Source organism: Balaenoptera ricei, chromosome 4, assembly GCF_028023285.1.
Source record: "Balaenoptera ricei isolate mBalRic1 chromosome 4, mBalRic1.hap2, whole genome shotgun sequence".
Taxonomy (NCBI): domain Eukaryota; kingdom Metazoa; phylum Chordata; class Mammalia; order Artiodactyla; family Balaenopteridae; genus Balaenoptera; species Balaenoptera ricei.
In genome coordinates, this window is record NC_082642.1 from 72,417,459 (window position 1) to 72,439,302 (window position 21,844).

The 21,844-nt window shown below is 37.1% G+C and overlaps 1 long non-coding RNA gene across 1 annotated transcript in view; it reads left to right on the forward strand.

The window, feature by feature from the left end:
• The window catches only part of LOC132365315 (uncharacterized), a 796,238-nt gene that overhangs the window by 473,897 nt on the left and 300,497 nt on the right, over positions 1–21,844 (forward strand). The window contains exon 3 of the long non-coding RNA XR_009503074.1: positions 1,779–1,838. This is a non-coding gene — a long non-coding RNA (uncharacterized LOC132365315). The remainder of the gene's footprint in view (positions 1–1,778; positions 1,839–21,844) is intronic.

Genomic DNA, 21,844 nt, shown 5'->3' on the forward strand with positions numbered 1-21,844 from the left:
TCTCTCACCCAATTCATACTTATTGTTGTGAAACCTCCTCTGAATGGCGTCATAATGAGCTCTTTACAGTTAAACAAATTAACAGAAATCTTTTAATTAGTGTCCCAGAGAAATATATAAAGTCTTTTATTTTTCTAAGACCCATATCCCTAGGGGTTTATGTATAACACGATGAAGGTTTAAAATGGGGAGGATGTGGGCTTCCCTGGTGGCGCAGTGGTTGAGAATCTGCCTGCCAATGCAGGGGACACGGGTTCGAGCCCTGGTCTGGGAAGATCCCACATGCTGCAGAGCGACTAGGCCGGTGGGCCACAATTGCTGAGCCTGCGCGTCTGGAGCCTGTGCTCCGCAACAAGAGAGGCCGCGATAGTGAGAGGCCCGCGCTCCGCAGTGAAGAGTGGCCCCCGCTTGCCGCAACTAGAGAAAGCCCTCGCACAGAAACGAAGACCCAACACAGCCATAAATAAATAAATAAAAATTTTTTAAAAAGTTATAAAATGGGGAGGATGTGAAAGCTTAATAATCTTTCATGTTGCCAAAGAAGTAAAAAAAGCCGAATCACTCATTAATGAATTATGAAGAAGCTGGTTCCTTGTGAAATAGTATTCATGGTGTTTAAAATAAATTTTTGTTATTGGCAAAGATTTTATTTTCACGTGTCTTCTAGCATATGACTTCAGTCACACATAAACCATTTTTACCATTGAACTTGCAACTGTAAATAGTTCATTCACTTGATCATATCTATATTATTCAATGTTAGCAGCACCATATAAGGTGTTAAACAGGGTCTATTCATTAGAAACTTAAAATCTATACCCAAAGAATAATTTATGAATCAGATCACTCAGCATATATTTATTGAGTGTTTATTATGTGCTAGATGCTGGAGTGACAGAAAATGAACAAGATGTAGATCCTGCCTTGAGGGATAGCAGGTGATTTCCTCAAGACCCTATATTAGTGTATCATAACATTCAGGAGTCAGCCAGGAGTTACACTGATCATAAATCGATAACCTCATTTCAGGGCTCAAACACAGAGATAGCAAATAAAGCCCAGGCCTGCCCTGGGCAGTATTGACTGAAGCAACAAATGACTTCTAATAGCAAGAGGCAATGAATAATTTTGCTACCAAGAGTGAAAGAAAATTCCCCTTTCTCTCTCAATCCCTTTCACTTAAATAGCATTTGGATTTCTTAAAAATCCACAAAGTTTCTATTAAAGCACTATCCATTAATGCTTTATTTGGCTTAGAAGGGCCAGATCTGGGAAATGTTATCTTGCGGAACAGAGTGGGTTTGAGGGGACAATCGTCTTTTCCTTGCAGTGGAAAAACTGATCATCCGGTTTGCCATTTCTCCTTTATTTGTCATAGTTTCTGGACAATACTGGAAGCTAACATTTCAAGGCTTTTAAGGACTTGGAGACTCAGAATAGTTGATGCAGTGTGGCAAATTTGTTAGGACCCCAACTCTGGGGACAGTTGGCCTCAGCTCCAATCCCAGTTGTGTCATGTACTCAAGGTGTGATCTTGGGCAACTTACCAAACTTCTGAGTGCCTAGTTTCCTCATTACAAATATGGGATAATAATAATAGTATTATCTCTTATGGTTGTTGTGAGGATTAAATGATGACGTTAAATTCTTAGTACAATGCCAGCCTATGGTAAGTGCTATAAGTGTTAGTTATTATTGTATCTTAGCTCTTAAAGTACAAAGATAATCTTGAAGACAGTTATCATTCACCTTCTCATTCTCTTTTTTTCCCCATAAAGCCACTACCTAAGTTGGAAGTACGTAATAAAGAGGCCAGATGATTACATGGAAAATAAAAGGTATTTCTCAAGCATGAGCAGAATTATGAATAATCTATAGGGTAATTAAAATTGTGATTTAGTAATAACAATTTAAGGAAATTTATCAGTTTAACACAGTTGGGAATGATATTTAATCAAGAAAATCTTAGATTTGATATTTATTTTTTGTATTTATTATATCATATATCTGTTTATTTATGTTCATGAATACTTGTTTGGGCTGAAAATAATTTAAGACAGCTTACAAAGATGCATATTATGTAACAAGATAATCTTAAATTGAAATTAGTAGGAAAAATTAGGTAAAGGGAAAATAAAGTTAGGAAATAAGGAGACAGCCTTTTGTATGCTAAATTGTACTTTGAAGAACCATGCACTTGCTATTTGTGGTCCATCAAGTTGGTTCTAAGATGTCTAGTGGACAAATTTAAGAAAAGAAATCAAAGTGATAATACGATTCATTAAGATCAGCATGTAAAACAAATAAGTTGCTCAGGCAAAAGATGATCATTATTGAAACTGTGATAAGAGTGTTTCTCCCATGTGGCTCAGTTTTATTTTTATTTATTTATTTTTTAAAAGTAAACCAGAATTTATTTATATGCATATGGAAACTCACAAAATAAGTAGTTGGTAAATGGCTAAAATTAGATGCTTATATATCTAACTTAAGAAAGGAAAGTGAGAGGGGATAAGAAGCTTGCATGGGAAGAATAAATGGGTTTCTAGTGGACCAAATTGGAGATAAGAAAGCTTGTGATAATCATTGTTTATGCAGGTACAAGTGGTATTTTCCATATTTTCATGGCCATAAAACTCTCCTCGGGATGGAAATTTATGACCGTTTCATTTCCATAAGTTTCTGCATTTAGTGAGATAAGGGAAGCTCCAAGAAGGCTTTTTTCTGCATCTTTTGAATCTCAAATGTCTTTAGTTTCAAATATTCTTCATATTAACTCTGAGGGTCCAAGTGGGTTCCTTCAATCTTATCTACATGTTCACATAGAAATTTTTTACTAAGAAAACAAGTGATTCTGGAAAACTATTCTTTTTTCTTGCCTTCCTAGAAACTCCCATTTCCTGAATTCAAGTTTATTCTGATAGTCATATACTGTAATGTTTTTTTTCTATTTTTTGGTTACTCTTCATTTTCCCATAATCCTTTCTTAGAATTTGTACATTTATTTTATTTTATTAATTTGTTATTTTTTAACAACTTTATTGGAGTATAATTGCTTTACAATGGTGTGTTAATTTCTGCTGTATAACAAAGTGAATCAGCTATATGTATACATATATCCCCATATCCCCTCCCTCTTGCACCTCCCTCCCACCCTCCCTAAACCACCGCTCTAGGTGAACACAAAGCACAGAGCTGATCTCCCTGTGCGATGCAGCTGCTTCCCACTAGCTATCTATTTTACATTTGGTAGTGTATGTATGTCCATGCCACTCTCTCACTTTGTCTCAGCTTACCGTTCCCCCTCCCCGAGTCCTCAAGTCCATTCTCTACGTCTGCGTCTTCATTGCTGTCCTGCCCCTAGGTTCTTCAGAACTTTTTTTTTTTTTAGGTTCCATATATATGTGGTGGCATACGGTATTTGTTCTTCTCTTTCTGACTTACTTCACTCTGTATGACAGACTCTAGGTCCATCCACCTCACTACAAATAACTCAATTTCGTTTCTCTTTCTGGCTGAGTAATATTCCATTGTGTATATGTGCCACATCTTCTTTATCTATTCACCTGTCAGTGGACACTTAGGTTGCTTCCATGTCCTGCCTATTGTAAGTAGAGCTGCAATGAACATTGTGGTTCATGACTCTTTTTTTTTTTTTTTTAACATCTTTATTGGAGTATAATTGCTTAACAATGGTGTGTTAGTTTCTGCTTTATAACAAAGTGAATCAGTTATACATATACATATGTCCCCATATCTCTTCCCTCTTGCGTCTCCCTCCCTGCCACCCTCCCTATCCCACCCCTCTAGGTGGTCACAAAGCAGCGAGCTGATCTCCCTGTGCTATGCAGCTGCTTCCCACAATTATCTATTTTATGTTTGGTAGTGTATATATGTCCATGCCACTCTCTCACTTTGTCCCAGCTTACCGTTCCCCCTCCCCGTATCCTCAAGTCCATTCTCTAGTAAGTCTGTGTCTTTATTCCCATCTTGCCCCAAGGTTCGTCATGACCATCTTTTTTTTTTTTTTAGATTCCATATATATGTGTTAACATACAGTATTTGTTTTTCTCTTTCTGACTTACTTCACTCTGTATGACAGACTCTAGGTCCATCCACCTCACTACAAATAACTCAATTTCGTTTCTTTTTGTGGCTGAGTAATATTCCATTGTATATATGTGCCACATCTTCTTTACCCATTCATCTGTCAATGGACACTTAGGTTGCTTCCATGCGCTGGCTATTCTAAATGAGCTGCAATGAACATTTTGGTACATGACTCTTTTTGAATTATGGTTTTCTCAGGGTATATGCCCAGTAGTTGGATTGCTGGGTCATATGGTAGTTCTATTTTTGTTTTTTAAGGAACCTCCATACTGTTCTCCATAGTGGCTGTATCAATTTACATTCCCACCAACAGTGCAAGAGGGTTCCCTTTTCTCCACACCCTCTCCAGCATTTATTGTTTGTAGGTTTTTTGATGATGGCCATTCTGACTGGTGTGAGGTGATACCTCATTGTAGTTTTGATTTGCATTTCTCTAATGATTAGTGATGTTGAGCATCATTTCATGTGTTTGTTGGCAGTCTGTATATCTTCTTTGGAGAAATGTCTAGTTAGGTCTTCTGCACATTTTTGGATTGGGTTGTTTGGTTTCTTTGATATTGAGCTGCATGAGCTGCTTGAAAATTTTGGAGATTAATCCTTTGTCAGTTGCTTCATTGGCAAATATTTTCTCCCATTCTGAGGGTTGTCTTTTTGTCTTTTGTTTATGGTTTCCTTTGCTGTGCAAAAGCTTTTAAGTTTCATTAGGTCCCATTTGTTTATTTTTGTTTTTATTTCTGTTACTCTAGGAGGTGGGTCAAAAAGGATCTTGCTGTGATTTACGTCATAGAGTGTTCAGCCTATGTTTTCCTCTAAGAGTTTTATAATATCTGGCCTTACATTTAGGTCTTTAATCCATTTTGAGTTAATTTTTGTGTATGGTGTTAGGAAGTGTTCTAATTTCATTCTTTTACATGTAGCTGTCCAGTTTTCCCAGCACCACGTATTAAAGAGGCAGTCTTTTCTCTATTGTATATTGTTGCCTCCTTTATCAAAGATAAGGTGACTGTATGTGTGTGAGTTTATCTCTGGGCTTTCTATCCTGTTCCATTGATCTATATTTCTGTTTTTGTGCCAGTACCATACTGTCTTGATTACTGTAGCTTTGTAGTGGAGTCTGAAGTCCAGGAGCCTGTTCCCTCCAGCTCCTTTTTCCTTCCCAAGATTGCTTTGGCTATTCGTGTTCTTTTGTGTTTCCATACAAACTGTGAAATTTCTGTTCTAGTTCTGTGAAAAATGCCCTTGGTAGTTTGATAGGGATTGCATTGAGTCTGTAGATTGCTTTGGGTAGTATGGTCATTTTCACAATATTGATTCTTCCAATACAAGAACATGATATATCTCTCCATCTGTTTGTAACATCTTTAATTTATTTTATCAGTGTCTTATACCTTTCTGCATACAGGTCTTTTGTCTCCTTAGGTAGGTTTATTCCTAGGTATTTTATTCTTTTTGTTGCAGTGGTAAATGGGAGTCTTTCCTTAATTTCTGTTTCAGATTTCTCTTCGTTAGTGTATAGTAATGCAAGAGGTTTCTGTGCATTAATTTTGTATCCTGCTACTTTACCAAATTCACTGATTACCTCTAGTAGTTTTCTAGTAACATGTTTAAGATTCTCTATGTATAATATCATGTCATCTGCAAACAGTGACAGTTTTACTTCTTTTCCGATTTGGCTTCCTTTTATTTCTTTTTCTTCTCTGATTGCTGTGGCTAAAACTTCCAAAACTATGTTGAGTAATAGTGGTGAGAATTGGTAACATTGTCTTGTTCCTGATATTAGTGGAAATGGTTTCAGTTTTTCACCATTGAGAACGATGTTGGCTGTAGGTTTGTCATATATGGCCTTTATTATGTTGAGGTAAGTTCCCTCTATGCCTACTGTCTGGAAGGTTTTTATCATAAATGAGTGTTGAATTTTATCAAAAGATTTTTCTGCATCTATTGAGATAATCATATGGTTTTTCTCCTTCAATATGTTAATATGGTTTATCACATTGATTGATTTCTGTATACTGAAGAATCCTTGCCTTCCTGCAATAAACACCAGTTGATCATTATGTATGATCCTTTTAATGTGCTGTTGGATTTTGTTTGCTAGTATTTTGTTGAGAATTTTTGCATCTATGTTCATCAGTGATATTCGCCTGTAGTTTTCTTTTTTTGTGACATCTTTGTCTTGTTTTGGTATCAGGGTGATGGTGACCTCGTAGAATGAGTTTTGGAGTGTTCCTCCCTCTGCTATATTTTGGAAGAGTTTGAGAAGGATAGGTGTTAGCTCTTCTCTAAATGTTTGATAGAATTCGCCTGTGAAGCCATCTGGTCCTGGGCTTTTGTTTGTTGGAAGATTTTTAATCACAGTCTCAATTTCAGTGCTTGTGATTGGTCTGTTTATATTTTCTACTTCTTCCAGGTTCAGTCTTGGAAGGTTGTGCTTTTCTAAGACTTTGTCCATTTCTTCCAGGTTGTCCATTTTATTGGCATATAGTTACTTGTAGTAATCTCTTATGATCATTTTTATTTCTGCATTATCAGTTGTTACTTTTCCTTTGTCATTTCTAATTCTGTTGATCTGAGTCTTCTCCCATTTTTCTTGTTGAGTCTGGCTAATGTTTTATCAATTTTGTGTATCCTCTCAAAGAACCAGCTTTTAATTTTATTGATCTTTGCTATCGTTTCCTTCAGTTCTTTTTCATTTATTTTTGATCTGATCTTTATGATTTCTTTCCTTCTGCTAACTTTGGGTTTTTTTTGTTCTTTTTTCTCCAATTGCTTTAGGTGTAAGATTAGGTTGTTTATTTGAGATTTTTCTTGTTTCTTGTGGTAGGAATGTATTGCTATAAACTTCCCTCTTAGAACTGCTTTTGCTGCATCCCATAGCCTCTGGGTCATCGTGTTTTCATTGTCACTTGTTTCTAGGTATTTTTTGATTTCCTCTTTGATTTCTTCAGTGATCTCTTGGTCATTCAGTAGTGTATTGTTTAACTTCCATACGTTTGTATTTTTTACAGATTTTTTCCTGTAATTGATATCTAGTTTCATAGTGTTGTGGTCAGAAAAGATACTTGATATGATTTCAATTTTCTTAAATTTACCAAGGCTTGATTTGTGACCCACGATATGATGTATCCTGGAGAATGTTCCATGATCACTTGAGAAGAAAGTGTATTCTGTTCTTTTTGGATGGATTGTCCTATAAATATCAATTAAGTCCATCTTATTTAATGTGTCATTTGAAACTTTTGTTCCCATATTTATTTTCATTTTTGATGATCTGTCCTTTGGTGAAAGTGGGGTGTTAAAGTCCTGTACTATGATTGTGTTAGTGTCGATTTCCCCTTTTATAGCTGTTAGCATTTGCCTCATATATTGAGGTGCTCCTATGTTGGGTGCATAAATATTTACAATTGTTATATCTATTTCTTGGATTGATCCCTTGATCATTATGTAGTGTCCTTCTTTCTCTCTTGTAATAGTCTTTATTTTAACATCTATTTTGTCTGATATGAGTATTGCTACTCCAGCTTTCATTTGATTTCCATTTGCATGGAATATATTTTTCCATCCCCTCACTTTCAGTGTGTATGTGTCCCTAGGTCTGAAGTGGGTCCTTGTAGACAGCATATATATGGGTGTTGTTTTTGTATCCATTCAGCCAGTCTGTGTCTTTTGGTTGGAGCATTTAATCCACTTACATTTAAAGTAATTATCGATATGTATGTTCCTATTACCATTTTGTTAATTGTTTTGGAGTTGTTATTGTAGGTCTTTTCCTTCTCTTGTGTTTCCTGCCTAGAGAAGTTCCTTTAGCATTTGTTGTTAAGCTGGTTTGGTGGTGCTGAATTCTCTTAGCTTTTGCTTGTCTGTAAAGGTTTTAATTTCTCTGTTGAATCTGAATGAATTCCTTGCTGGGTGGAGTAATCTTTGTTGTAGATTTTTCCCTTTCATCACTTTAAATATGTCCTTCCACTCCCTTCTGGCTTGCAGAATTTCTGCTGAAAGATAACTGTTAACCTTATGGGGATTCCCTTTTATGTTATTTGTTGCTTTTCCCTTGCTGCTTTTAATATTTTTCCTTTGTATTTAGTTTTTGATAAGTTGATTAATATGTGTCTTGGCATGTTTCTCCTTGGATTTATCCTGTATGGGACTCTGTGCTTCCTGGACTTTATTGACTATTTCCTTTCCCATAGTAGGGAAGCTTTCTACTACAATCTCTTCAAATATTTTCTCAGAGCCTTTCTTTTTCTCTTCTTCTGCTGGTACCCCTATAATTCGAATGTTTGTGCGTTTAATGTTGTCCCAGAGGTCTCTGAGACTCTCCTCAATTCTTTTCATTCTTTTTTCTTTATTCTACTCTGTGGTAGTTATTTCCACTATTTTTATCTTCCAGGTCACTTATCCGTTCTTCTGCCTCAGTTATTCTGCTATTGATTCCTTCTTGGGAATTTTTAATTTCATTTATTGCGCTGTTCATCATTGTTTGTTTGCTCTTTAATTCTTCTAGATCCTTGTTAATTCTTTCTTGTGTTTTCTCCATTCTATTTTCCAGATTTTGGATCATCTTTACTATCATTACTCTGAATTCTTTTTCAGTTAGACTGCCTATTTCCTCTTCATTTGTTTGGTCTGGTTGGCTTTTACCTTGCTCCTTCATCTGCTGAATATTTCTCTGTCTTCTCATTTTGCTTAACTTACTGTGTTTGGGGTCTCCTTTTCTCAGGCTGCACGTTCGTGGTTCCCATTGGTTTTGGTGTGTGCCCCCAGTGGGTAGGGTTGGTTCAGTTGGTTGTGTAGGCTTCCTGTTGGAGGGGACTGGTGCCTGTGTTCTGGTGGATGAGGCTGGATCTTGTCTTTCTGGTGGGCAGGACCATGTCTGATGGTGTGTTTTGGGCTGTCTGTGAACTTATGATTTTATGCAGCCTCTCTTCTAATCGGGGGGGGGGGGTTGTGTTCCTGTCTTGCTTGTTGTTTGGCATGGGGTGTCCAGCACTGTAGCTTTCTGGTCAGTGAGTGGAGCTCGTTCTTAGCATTGAGATGGAGATCTCTGGGAGAGCTCTTGCTGATTGATATTATGTGGGGCCGGGAGGTTTCTGGTGGACCAATTTCGTGAACTTGGCTCTCCCAACACAGAGACTCAGGCTTGACACCCAGCGGGAGCACCATGACCCTGTCAGCCACTCGGCTCAGAAGAAAAGGGAGAAAAAAAGAAAGAAAGGAAAAATAAATAAATAAATAAAGTTATTAAAATAAAGAATAAAAAATTATTAAAATAAAAATATTAAAAAGTAATTTAAAAAAAGAAAGAAAGAGAGAGCAACCAAGCCAACAAACAAATCCACAAATTATAACAAGTGCTAAAAACTATACTAAAAAAAAAAAAATCGGACAGACAGAACCCTAGGACAAATGGTGAAAACAAATCTATACAGACAAAATCACACAAAGAAGCATACACATACACACTCACAAAAAGAGAAAAAGGAAAAAAAATATATATATATAAAAAAGGAAGAGAGCAACCAAATCAATAAACAAATCTACCAATGATAATAAGCTCTAAATACTAAACTAAGATAAACATAAAACCAGAAACAAATTAGATGCAGAAAGCAAACCCCAAGTCTACAGTTGCTCCCAAAGTCCACCGCCTCAATTTTGGGATGATTCGTTGTCTATTCAGGTATTCCACAGATGCAGGGTACATCAAGTTGATTGTGCAGATTTAATCTGCTGCTCCTGTGGCTGCTGGGAGAGATTTCCCTTTCTCTTCTTTGTTCGCACGGCTTCTGGGGTTCAGCTTTGGATTTGGCCCTGCCTCTGCATGTAGGTCACCCTCTGGCATCTGTTCTTTTCCCAGACAGGAGGGGGTTAAACGAGCATCTGACTAGGGGGCTCTGGTTCACTCAGTCCGTGGGGAGAGAGTGGTACCGAATGCAGCACGAGCCTATGGTGGCAGAGGCCGGCATGATGTTGCAACAGCCTGAAGTGCACTGTGTGTTCTCCCGGAGCAGTTGTCCCTGGATCTCAGGACCCTGGCAGTGGTAGGTTACCCAGGCTCCTGGGAATGGGAGGCGTGGATAGTGATCTGTGCTTGCACACAGGCTTTTTGGTGGCTGCAGAAGCAGCCTTACTGTTTCATGCCCGTCTCTGGTTTCCAAGCTGATAGCTGCAGCTCGTGCCCGTCTGTGGAGCTCATTTAGGTGGTGCTCCGAATCCCCTCTCCTCGCACACCCCAAAACAAATGTCTCTTGCCTCTTAGGCAGTTCCAGACTTTTCCCCGGACTTCCTCCCGGCTAGCTGTCATGTACTAGCCCCCTTCAGGCTGTGTTCACACAGCCAACCCCAGTCCTCTCCCTGGGATCTGACCTCCGAAGCCCAAGCTTCAGCTCCCAGCCCTCACCCGCCAGGGCGGGTGAGCAGACAAGCCTCTCAGGCTGGTGAGTGCTGGTCGGCACTGATACTCTGTGCGGTAATCTCTCCACTTTGCCCTCTGCACCCCTGTTGCTGCACTCTCCTCCATGGCTCCGAAGCGTCCTCCTCCACCCCCTGTCTCCACCAGCAAAGGGGCTTCCTAGTGTGTGGAAACTTCCTCCTTCACAGCTCCCTCCCAGAGATGCAGGTCCCATCCTTATTCTTTTGTCTCTGTTTTTTCTTTTGCCCTACCCAGGTATGTGGGGAGTTTTTTGCCTTTTGGGAAGTCTGAGGTCTTCTGCCAGCATTCAGTAGGTGTTCTTTAGGAGTTGTTCCACATGTAGATGTATTTTTGATGTATTTGTGGGGAGGAAGTTGATCTCCACATCTTACTCTTCTGCCATCTTGAAGGTCCCCCCCCCCCCCATTGCTGAGTTTTAAAATTCAGCCGAATCTTGGAATATAGTCATTAATAGGTTCATAGAGTAACTGTTTACTTAGCCCCTACCCATAGAAATTATTGTGTTAGGTGCTACGGGGAACAGAGAGATGTCTAAAACTGTCCCTGGTCTCAGAGAATATGCATCCAGTAGAGTATATGTAATACATTAATAAACTAAGTTTAAGGTAGATAGTACTGATGAGCGGTACACATGTGGTGTTAAAAGGAGCCATTTAAGTCTCATAGCAATCTATGGATGACCCCAGGAAAAGAACAGGCACATTCTTTGTACTTTCTAATGTATTAACTATGCTAATTTCTTAAAGGTGGTTTTTAAATAATGATTCTCCAATTTGGGATTTCAAAAGCCACAGAATGCAGTATAATGCACAGTCAACTCAGAACTATTAAAGGTAATTGGGGGCAAGATTTAGTATAGATACTAGAAACCTATGGATAATTCTATCCCCTGACCCTGTATATGACTTAGATCATGAACTTATAAACTGGGTCTCAAGCGTCACACTAATTCTTTATCACAAATTGTCAAAAATTGCTTCTACAGTTTTCAGAGAGAGCAAAGCAAAAATCCACTCTTTTTGTACATGGTATGTGCATTCATTCTATACATTTATTCAACATTATTGGATATTTATTATGTTGTGGGGGTAGTACTGGGCATAGAATTACAACAAAAGTGAAATTTGGTTCTTTTCTGAAGGGAAAGAATTCATTGTTCACATGGGAAGATAGATGTATAAACAAATAATTATGGCAACATGATGAGTGCCAATAGACGTATACAAGAAGAGAGAAGGCTACATTCACCTGGCATTTGAGTTTCTTTTTGAAAGATGAGTATTTTACCAAGTGAAGATTGTATGATAGGGATTATATTCATCCCCAGGAGAGGAAATGTTCTCAGACTGCCTCCCGGCCCATCAATTCAATATTTCCTGAGTACCTATCAAGGATTCAGTGTGGGGTTAGGTGGTGTGGTAATTATGAAGAAATAGAAGACTAGCTATTAGTCTTCAGAGTGTCTACTTTTAATGAGTAGATTAAATTTTCCACAGACTTTTAACAGTGATTAAGAGGTCATGACTGTATATCCTAAATGGTGTGTTACAACATTAATTCTGTGGATTATAGGAGAGCATGATTATGTAATTCAGAGGAACCAGGGCAAGCTTCCCAGATAGGATAGGGCCTGATCTGTTCCTTGAAAACTGGGATGGGATTTGGATGGTAGAGGAGAGCATGGTTCAACAGTCCAGCCACAAACATCTACCGAGTGGCTACCATGTGTCAGGTTCATGAATAAGGAACAGCGTCGGGGTCAAGAAAAAACTGGGATTGAGGATGTGTGGATCTGTGAGCAAACCTTGCTAGGCCAGTGAGTTGGGGGTGAGAAATTGTAGGAAAAGAATACAGAGAGAAACAAGTTTGGGCAAAGCAACTGTAGCTGGATTAAAGTGTATTATGAAAGGCAGTGGCTTTCACATTTGTAATTTATGAAAATGGGGAGTCACTGAAGGTGTTTCAGTCTGGGAGGAAGCTAATGAAAGAAGTTCATAAAGAAAATTAATTTTCCTAATGGAATGTAATAGCTGGAAGGGATTGTAGAGATTCCTTCACTCACCACCCCCTCCAGTTTCCCTTCCCACGGCCACCATGAAAAGAAAAAAACAATTAAAGCCTAAAGAGGTTATATGATGTGTTTAAGCCCAAATATAGTCATCTTGTCTCCATTTCAGGCTCCCTCTCTCTGTCCCAGCAGTGTGTGTGTGCTATAGGCTGGATGGCAGGACGATAAAGGGAGGAGGAGCCTGAGTGAACCTAGCATCCTGGTTTGGGACCACACAGGCTGAATGTGGGAGTGAAGGCTAGACTCAGCCTATGCTACAGCTGTTGGGGCCTAGGGCAAGCCGCCCCCAATGTGCCTTAATGGCATATTGATTATTTTGAATTAGTTACTTGAGAAACAGCTGATGGAAAAAAACGATATTTAAAAAAAGCCTCATCTGACAACAACTCCCCCACCCCCCCGTTTCACACTGAAAGTGGGAACTAAATCTTCCATGTGAAGGTATCTTCCTTCTACCAGGAGGATAAAAAGCATCTTTATCACCAGAGTTAGGGTATTCAAGGCTAACAAAGCTGTATAAACAAACTGTGTTCTTCATTAGTCTGCTACCCCAAGCACAAGCCCCTTTGTTTTGTTAAATCTTCACAAATAATTGTTTCTTTGTCTAAAAATGATATATAAACAGCCTGCTTTGGCCACTTCGGTGATCCCATTGCTATGAGATCTCCTTGCATACAAATTAAATTTTTTTCCTCCTGCTAATCTGTCTCATGTCAATTTAATTATTAGACCAGCTAAAGGAACTCAAGAGGGATGGGGGGAATTTCTCCCTCCCCAGTAGTTGGCATAGTTGGCAGGATATTGGCTGGACCCTGCTCCCCGCTTCCCAAGCCCAGGCTGCTACAGCTGAGAGATCCTGGGACTACTAACAAAAGCCAGTAGAAAGTAAAAGTTCTTACCACTCAGCTTCCCATTCTCTGCCTGCTGGGTCTGAAGGAAGGGAAAAGTCATCAGAGTTCTTTTTCTCTCTTTCTAAATTTAGATTAGCAGGAGAAAATATCAATATTTGTGGAACTGGTTCCTTGGGACCTAGCAACTCTGGTATTTGGTAAATGAGTACTCTCAATTTGTATTGATCCTTTCCTCCTGGAGATGGTCACTGTTTGTCTCTGTCTGATGTGTCGTTTGTCATAAGAAGGAAGAACCATAGAGCAGAACATCAGGCATAGGCCCTTTATACATCTGCTGTTCAAGCTGGCCTCACAGACTAGCGAGTTAACAGTTTCCACTGGACGTGCGTCTGTTTAGACAAACTTTGCTGTGGGTCCGCTATGTAAAAACTATATGAGGTTTTTCCTTCCGTCTTGTTCTATGTCCTGAGAGCTTGGCTTTGTGATGATTGAGAATATTCTGTCTGATCTTTGCCATCCAGAAGGTGTACTTACTGGGATGCATCTAGTAGCCAGTTGAATAGACTGGGGTTTCATGACACAGTGTCATAAGCAGCACTCTCTCTTTTTGGCTATTCTAGCTCTCAGGGGAATTTGTCATAAGGGGTCCTAGTCCATAAGGAGCCTTTGTCATCTCAAACTTTGTTGCTTGTTAGTGATGCAAAAGTCCCATTCCAGTAGCACCTGCCTGGTGTCACAGATTAGCAGGTCTACGACTGGAGGCATACCACGTTCTCATGGGCAACTAGAGACACCATTTTCACTACACCATTCTTACCACCTGTAGCAATGAAGAGCTTTTACTTTTTTAAACTAACTTGGGAGTGAACTTTCTAGATCTTGTGAGGGAAAGATACACTCTTGTGAGATGTCTTTTGCATCTTTGGTTAAGCCATAAAAAAAGCTTATTGGTTTGAGTGCTATTTAAAATTAATATAAGATCCTCCTCATCAATGGCCAAATGATAGATCCTTGAAATTGGCTATATTTGAAAGGAAAAAAAATTGAGAGCTCTCATAATAGACAGCTGCCATATTGGTACTCATAGGAGGATCAAATTGAAAGGAAAACACACAGGCATAACAGCAAGTTTTAGGGAATCCCTTATTAAGATGAAAGAACAGAAATTAAACTTAAAACAAAGATCCAATGTAAATTTCCCTTCTTGAAAAAAATTCTCCATCCTCTCAGCAATTCCCCAGGCTCTTCTAAAAATAATCAAGAGATAGATCAGCAGGAAGCCAACATTCAAGGGCTAATAGAAACAACTGTCTTTGTCTTGTAGATTTCTACAGAACCACAAATGCAACTCTAGAAACAAGTCAAGTCCCACCTATCTTTACCAATACCCAAAACTTGTCTATTCGTCTCAAAATGCTTGTAGATATTTTAAAAGATTAAGATATTGGAGTAAAATTGGCCTGTAGTTAAGAAAAAAATTTTATAGTAATTACCCAAAGACTTATGATAATAGACAAATATATTCCAAAATTCCTAGGAGAAAACTTACAATTTTTTTCTCTGTCGCTTAAAGTTATACATTTTATCAAGTCTTTGAAATGTAAACATAGACCACAATCACCTGAGACTGAGCCCAGATTAACTCAATTGGTAGAACCTGAAACTGAAAAAAAAAAAAAAAGAAAAAAGAGGGAAAGAGGTCTTATTAAACACAAACTGCTAAAAGAGCTCTCTTGCCCAAACTCTAAATCACAGACTTCTTAAGATTATTTATCAAAGGCAAATATAGATCCTAGAAGTCTTCCACAAATAATAAAAGATTTTAGTCATTTGAGTGAGTAAACTTAATTTATTCCAACCATTATTTATAAACTAGTGAGTTTTTACTGATTCATGGCTAAAGTTTTAAAATGAAAACTATGACATCGCTGTCGTGTCTACCTGTATTTGTGTATATTTATGGATGTACGTTGTAGATATGGTATTTTTCTACCTCTGAATGGTAGTGCCAAAATTAATTTGTAAAAGGCTGTATTTAATTAGCGTAAAGATAAGCATCTATAAATTAAGTACAGTTGATCCTTGAACAACACAGATTTGAACTGTACAGGTCCCCTTATATGCAGATTTCTTTCAATCAGTATATACTACAGTACTACATGATCTATGGTTCGTTGAATCCACAGATGTGGAACCAAGGATATGGAGGGCCTATAGTAAAGTTTTACATGGATTTTTGATTTCAAGGGGCATCAGCACCCCTAACCTCCACATTGTTCAAGGGTTAACTGTATTTCTAAACCTTGGAGATATAATAAAAACTAACCCCAATTTTTTTCAAGTTCACATGATGTAGGATAATTTTTGGTAAATGAAAGCAAATTTTAAACTTGTTGCTTTAATTAATACAGAAATACCTTCAGAGTTATAAGCATCAAATATAATGCAGATAAACAACTTTTTTTCTACCTGGGTTAACTAGTCAAATGGGCTCATGTCTCTGTTGCAAAGTTTGTCAGAAATAAGAACAACGAAACTTAAGATGATGACTAATTGTTTTAATGTCTCATGAAATATTCATGAGTAATCTTAAGTATGATTGTTAAGAACAAATGAGTTAAATAGATGTAAATGTGAAAAAAGGTTTTAAATGAGCTTTTTAGCAATGATTGTTTTATGGTATGTCTACTGAAATATTTTCTCAAATCTCTTTGGTAACTTACACCCTTAGAATTAAATTAAATGACGAGGATTTATTGAATGTCCAGATTATTTCCAAATAAGATAAAATACTGGAATATTAAATGCTAAACAAGTTTAATTTTACCTACCTTGACCTCTTATTACAGAGGAACTAAAGATGTTTTGTTCTATTAAGAAACACGTTTTATGCCACATTAAAAAATTCTGCTATGAGAAAATGTATGGTTCTAAAAATTATGGAATTTGTCAATTTAAAGAATGCAGTAACAGTTCACAGTGGCTTACTTCTTAGTTTTCATTATAAATTAAGATTTCTAAGGGTTAAGAATTCTAATCAATGTATGCAGTTAAAGCTACTAAAAATAATAAGGAAAACATCTATAGAAGGAAAAATAAGATATGTGTTTTTTGGGGAAAAATGACATGAGGTATGGGAATACATTTTGAGAGGAAGGAAAGTGATTTTGTCCTAAAGCAATGCTGGTTATTTCTAAATGGGAAAGAGAACAAAGTACACACTAAAATAAACATAGAGAGTTGTAGAAGGTTTGTAGAAAAAGTGATCTTTAGAAAGGAATTTTATGTGTGGTTAGAACTGAGACTGGAATAAATTTTATTAAGTAAATGAGTTTTAATATCAAAAGTAAACTGGTACAAAATTAAAATTTGTTTTTTCTCTGTTAAAGGGATGAAGTTTTCTTAGACTATTGGTCTGCTCTTAATGAGAAATTGAAAACAAAGGTCTTCTTTACTTTTAATGTAATCTATCTATAAAAACAAAGATTATATATTTTGTCTTTATCAGATCTTTGATTACTTAGGAAAACAAAAACAACTGAGTTTTCTCAATATTAAAAGAGCTAAAGCTTTTTACAACTATTTAACTTTCTGTATTTTCCTGTGAAGTCTGTGTCACTTTGGTTAAATGGATAACTAAGTATTATTTCACAGTGACCTATGATTTTTTTTGACCAAGTGTTTTGATATCTTTGACAAACTTCCAAAATATTGAATTCTAGATGATGTCTTATTGACGTAGAAATAACTTAGGGGTTTTCCAGAGGGCTCCTGGAACATCTCAAAATATTTGTTTTCGTTCTTTAAAAACAAGAGATACTAACCTAATTAGGGTTATTTGATATATTAAATTACATGGGGAAAATTACATGGGAAGCATTGTCAAATAAATGATTATAAACTTTATTAGTTTATATTGTATGGGTAAATATTATTATTATAAATGTTCTAAAAATTGTATAGAATTTCTAAAATTTGGATATGTCTTAATATAATGTTATCAGTCATAATTCTAGTTATTATCTTAAAATGTTGTGCATCACAGAGATAACCAAATTTCCTTGTCAGTTCCATTATGATGAATCAGACATTTAGTAATGGACATTTTAAGCCTTTTATCATTTACAGTTACTGTTTTACTCATATGCTTTACAAACCTTCCTGCAAATATGTATCATCTTCAGAGAAATTCATGGAAAAGAACCGAATAAGTGCTCTAGAATATGAGTTCTGATGACTTTCAAATCATACCACTGAACTAGGTAAGAATTTATAGAACCCTAATGGAGAAACTGATGGCTTCATAAAACTTCTAACAAAAGGTCAAGCAAAGAAAGAATTAATTACATGGGACTAAATGAACTGAGGAAGATGATTATAATTTTTATGATTTTTAAAATTTGAAACATTTTAAAATGTTTTGCAGCTCCAAATTTAAGAAAACCTTTTTCTCTTTTTTTCTTAAGCTAACTGTGACTTAGACCAGTTTGGTAAATTATACCTTTGTAAGTAGAATTGAAACATTTATCTTTTTCTCCTTACCTGATCCCTCCAGGATTCAGAAACTCTCAATGAATATTCTTATTTTTTTGGTGAGCATGTTACTTGTATAAGTTCAAAAAGAATCTGTTCTCCTATAAGAAGACACAATTAGAAACATTGATTATATTACCAAAACTTTGACTGGAATGTCATGTATGAGAGAGACATAAATAGACTCAGATATGACCAGACAGCTTTAAGGAACTAAGGTTGGCTTTATGGAGACAACAAAGTCCCTTGGAAAAGTAGCCTGCTACTTTGCTTACAGGGTTCCCAGCAACCTGACAGGGAAAAAGGAAGGTCACTTCCTTGCAGGCCCAGGAAAACCTCAGGATTTTTGAGAGACCCCAAGAAGAGAAGAATTCACTCAAATCTATAGGTATTGCAGGTGAAGTCTGATGGCAAATATTTGGCTTGGCTTCTTAGCCTTGAGAGGCTATTAAAAATTCAGTCTGGAGAGTGCTTGTAAAAAGTTCCAGCAAAGCAAATTTAAAAGAGCCTATATGGCCAATCACTATTCTTACTGTACTTATGTAAATAACCAGGCCAAGTTGATTGAATATAGACTTATTTTGGAAACAAATTAGTCTTAATTTGGCTATCTTTGGTAGAAATGAGGATAATTTTATGGCGAAAATTATGTTTCGGTAGAATCTATAGTACACAAAAGATGTTGTTATTGGGGACCAGGATCCTTGAACTGCTGATAAACTGGCTACTTCTCCCACTCAGTTCCCAGATGTGTGTGTCTGTGTGTGTGTTTGTGTGTGCATGTGTGTATGGTGCACTGGGAGAAGAAAGCTACAGAAGGCACATAGAAGATAGCTCCAGAATGAGTTTGCGTCCCCATCCCAAAAGAGCCACAATTTCCTCCATTCATCTCTCCTTTCCTCCTCCCCAGCAGGAGACCGGTTCCTTATGTCTGTAGGGAAGAGTAGGGAATGACAGAAGGAGAGGAGCATTGCTAGAATCAGAGGCACAGATGACATGAGAAATATAGACCAGTGAGAAAATAAAAAGGCCCTTCACGCCCTTACCCACTCCTCTGAGTCTGATCGTGTGTGTGTGTGTGTGTGTGTGTGTGTGTGTGTGTGTGTGTCAGGCTGTAAGGACCATCAGCATTATCTCCTGTCTTGTCTTCTCCACTTCTGAAGCCATGCTGTTTCCAAGAGAGGTGGGGAGGTCAGGGTCTAGCTAATATCTGGGGCTACTGGGGAAGATACTTTTCTAAATGGCACCACACAGGAGGACGAAAGCAACTTCACCAAAACCCAGCTTATAACTTCAGCAGGGAAGGAAAAATACCTGCCTGTATTGCAAGTGACAGCCAGTGTCCGAGATGACTGACAGAAGAGGGTCCTGTTGGGACAAGCAAGGATAGAAAATGGAAGATGTTTAACAAATTCAAACACAAGAATATTTGTAAATAGTGTTAAAAGGAAGTTAGGAACAGGTATTTAGATTTGATAATTTTGAAAAGTTAACTGGCTCTTATATTAATAAAATTGTTCTGGGTAGCCTCTCCACTGCCCCTGGGGATGTGGCTTATACCTTTGACTGTGACTTGAACAATAAATAATTGGACACTCACATTTTAGCCTTCAGGGATCAAATGAGACCTTAAAAAGCAACTGGACTCTAAATAACCAATAGAGGACCACAAAAAATTATTCCTTAGTATAAATTAAAAAAATGTAATTACCTTGCCCTAACTTTGGTTGTCCTTATAATTTTTGCACAGTGTGAAATTACAGAATGCATACTTAAGGCTATCTATGTGCTAATATACATTTTTTTCATGTACATTTATTATTAATACACACATTTTTTTCTCATTTAAGTGTATAGGTGTGTGTTTATAACAAAGATAGTGAATATTCCTAAACTCCGTTCACATAACTGCACAGTATTTTTTCATTCATTTAAACTGAGTTGGGATTTAAATATATGGCTTATATGATTACATTTGAGAAAGGCTAAGTAGCAGAAATATTATAACATAGACAATGGCATTAACATATTCAGATCTGCGACTCAGCCCTCACTACTTTACACATGTAATTAGGTTGTTTCCATGGTAATGATCTAATTATGGGCTTCTCCTTGGCCTTGTGTAATCATATTTGCTGCATTTTGGCAGAGATGTTTTCCTTATTTTGTTGAACTGCAACACTCGACAAGATGTTCTCTCTTAAGATGAATGATGACTTTTCTTGGGAGAAAAAAAGAAAAAACAAAACAATTCCTTCAAAGGTGATTTGAGAAGGATTACAGATATTTGAAAAATCATGCCAGTGACCTAAATGGGAAGGAAATCCAAAAAAGAGGGGATATATGTACACGTATAGCTGATTAACTTTGCTGTACAGTAAAAACTAACACAACATTGTAAAGCAACTATACTCTAATAAAAATTAATTTAAAAATATCTATTACCCTCGAAAGCATGATCTATTTTTGTCTTTTGTGTGTATGTGTCATTACTTATGGAGCTCATAGGAGGTTCTGATTTTTAAAAATCATGCATGCTATTTAAGTATATTATTTCCATGGGGCTTAGGAACCTGAAGGAAAGTTTAGGTAAAGAAAGAGAAAGCTCCAGAGGGCTTGGCAGAAAGAGAACTGGAGACCGTATTCAGTGAGAATATTATATTGCAATTGACAAAGCTATTCATGAAAAGATTTGATTAAGGTTGCTATGGCAGTGGGAGACACCTGAAAAAAATCAATTAAGGCTTATTTCAGCAGGTATCCAAATGCAATCCTTTATTCACATGCAGAAGAAGACAGGAAACTAAATACTTGTGGGAAAGACCGCTTTATTGTCATGTGATCCCCTATGAAAAACTCTGGAATATTACAAGAATATAAGTTTAACTCTTTTATACGTATAAAATGCTAGGGACTTCCCTGGTGGTGCAGTCGTTAAGAAACTGCCTGCCAATGCAGGGTGTGACATGGGTTCCAGCCCTGGTCTGGGAAGATCCCACATACCGCGGAGCCACTAAGCCCGTGCTCCACAACTACTGAAGCCTGCACACCTAGAGCCCATGCTCTGCAACAAGAAAACCACCGCAGTGAGAAGCCTGCACAACTAGAGTAAGCCTGCGTGCAGCAACGAAAACCCAACGCAGCCAAAAATAAATAAAATTAAATCTTTTAAAAAATGAAACACAAAAAATAAGAATGTTGCAACAATTGGCCATTCATATGCAAAAAAACCACTCAAAATGGATCATAGATCTGAATATAAAACCATAAAACTATAAAAAAGAAAGCCACTGTGCTATAAAGCATTTTTTATGGGAGATCTTTATAGCCAGCAGAATGCATATACAGAGGGGTACAGACTGCATACCTTGAGGGTTATCAAGGATTATGGGCTCCAATGGCACAGTGCCTGGGTACCAGCACTCGGGGAATAGTCATTGAAAGCACTCTCCTTTAGGTATAATAGAGATGACTGTAAATCCAAAATTAGTCGATCAGAGCTCTAGGGACCCAGCATGTTGAAACTGGGTATCATTTTGCAGGGAATAGTGTGGGTAGATATAATTTTATATTTTGTAATCTAATTGATTAAAGGGCATAGATATAGTATGGTGCTTTGGTAATAATTATAATGGTAATAATTGATTTTCTATTTATAGCAAACTAACCCTTATAAAATATCATATGGTTTGGGTTTAGACTTATATAATGTTATTTTTCTAGGGGGGAATGATATTAATGAGATATTTAGATATTATTTGAAGATAACTAACAGGAATGTTTATTTCCTTCTTTAAATGTATTAATTCATTGAAAAAAATATTCATTTACTACTTATAATGCACCAGG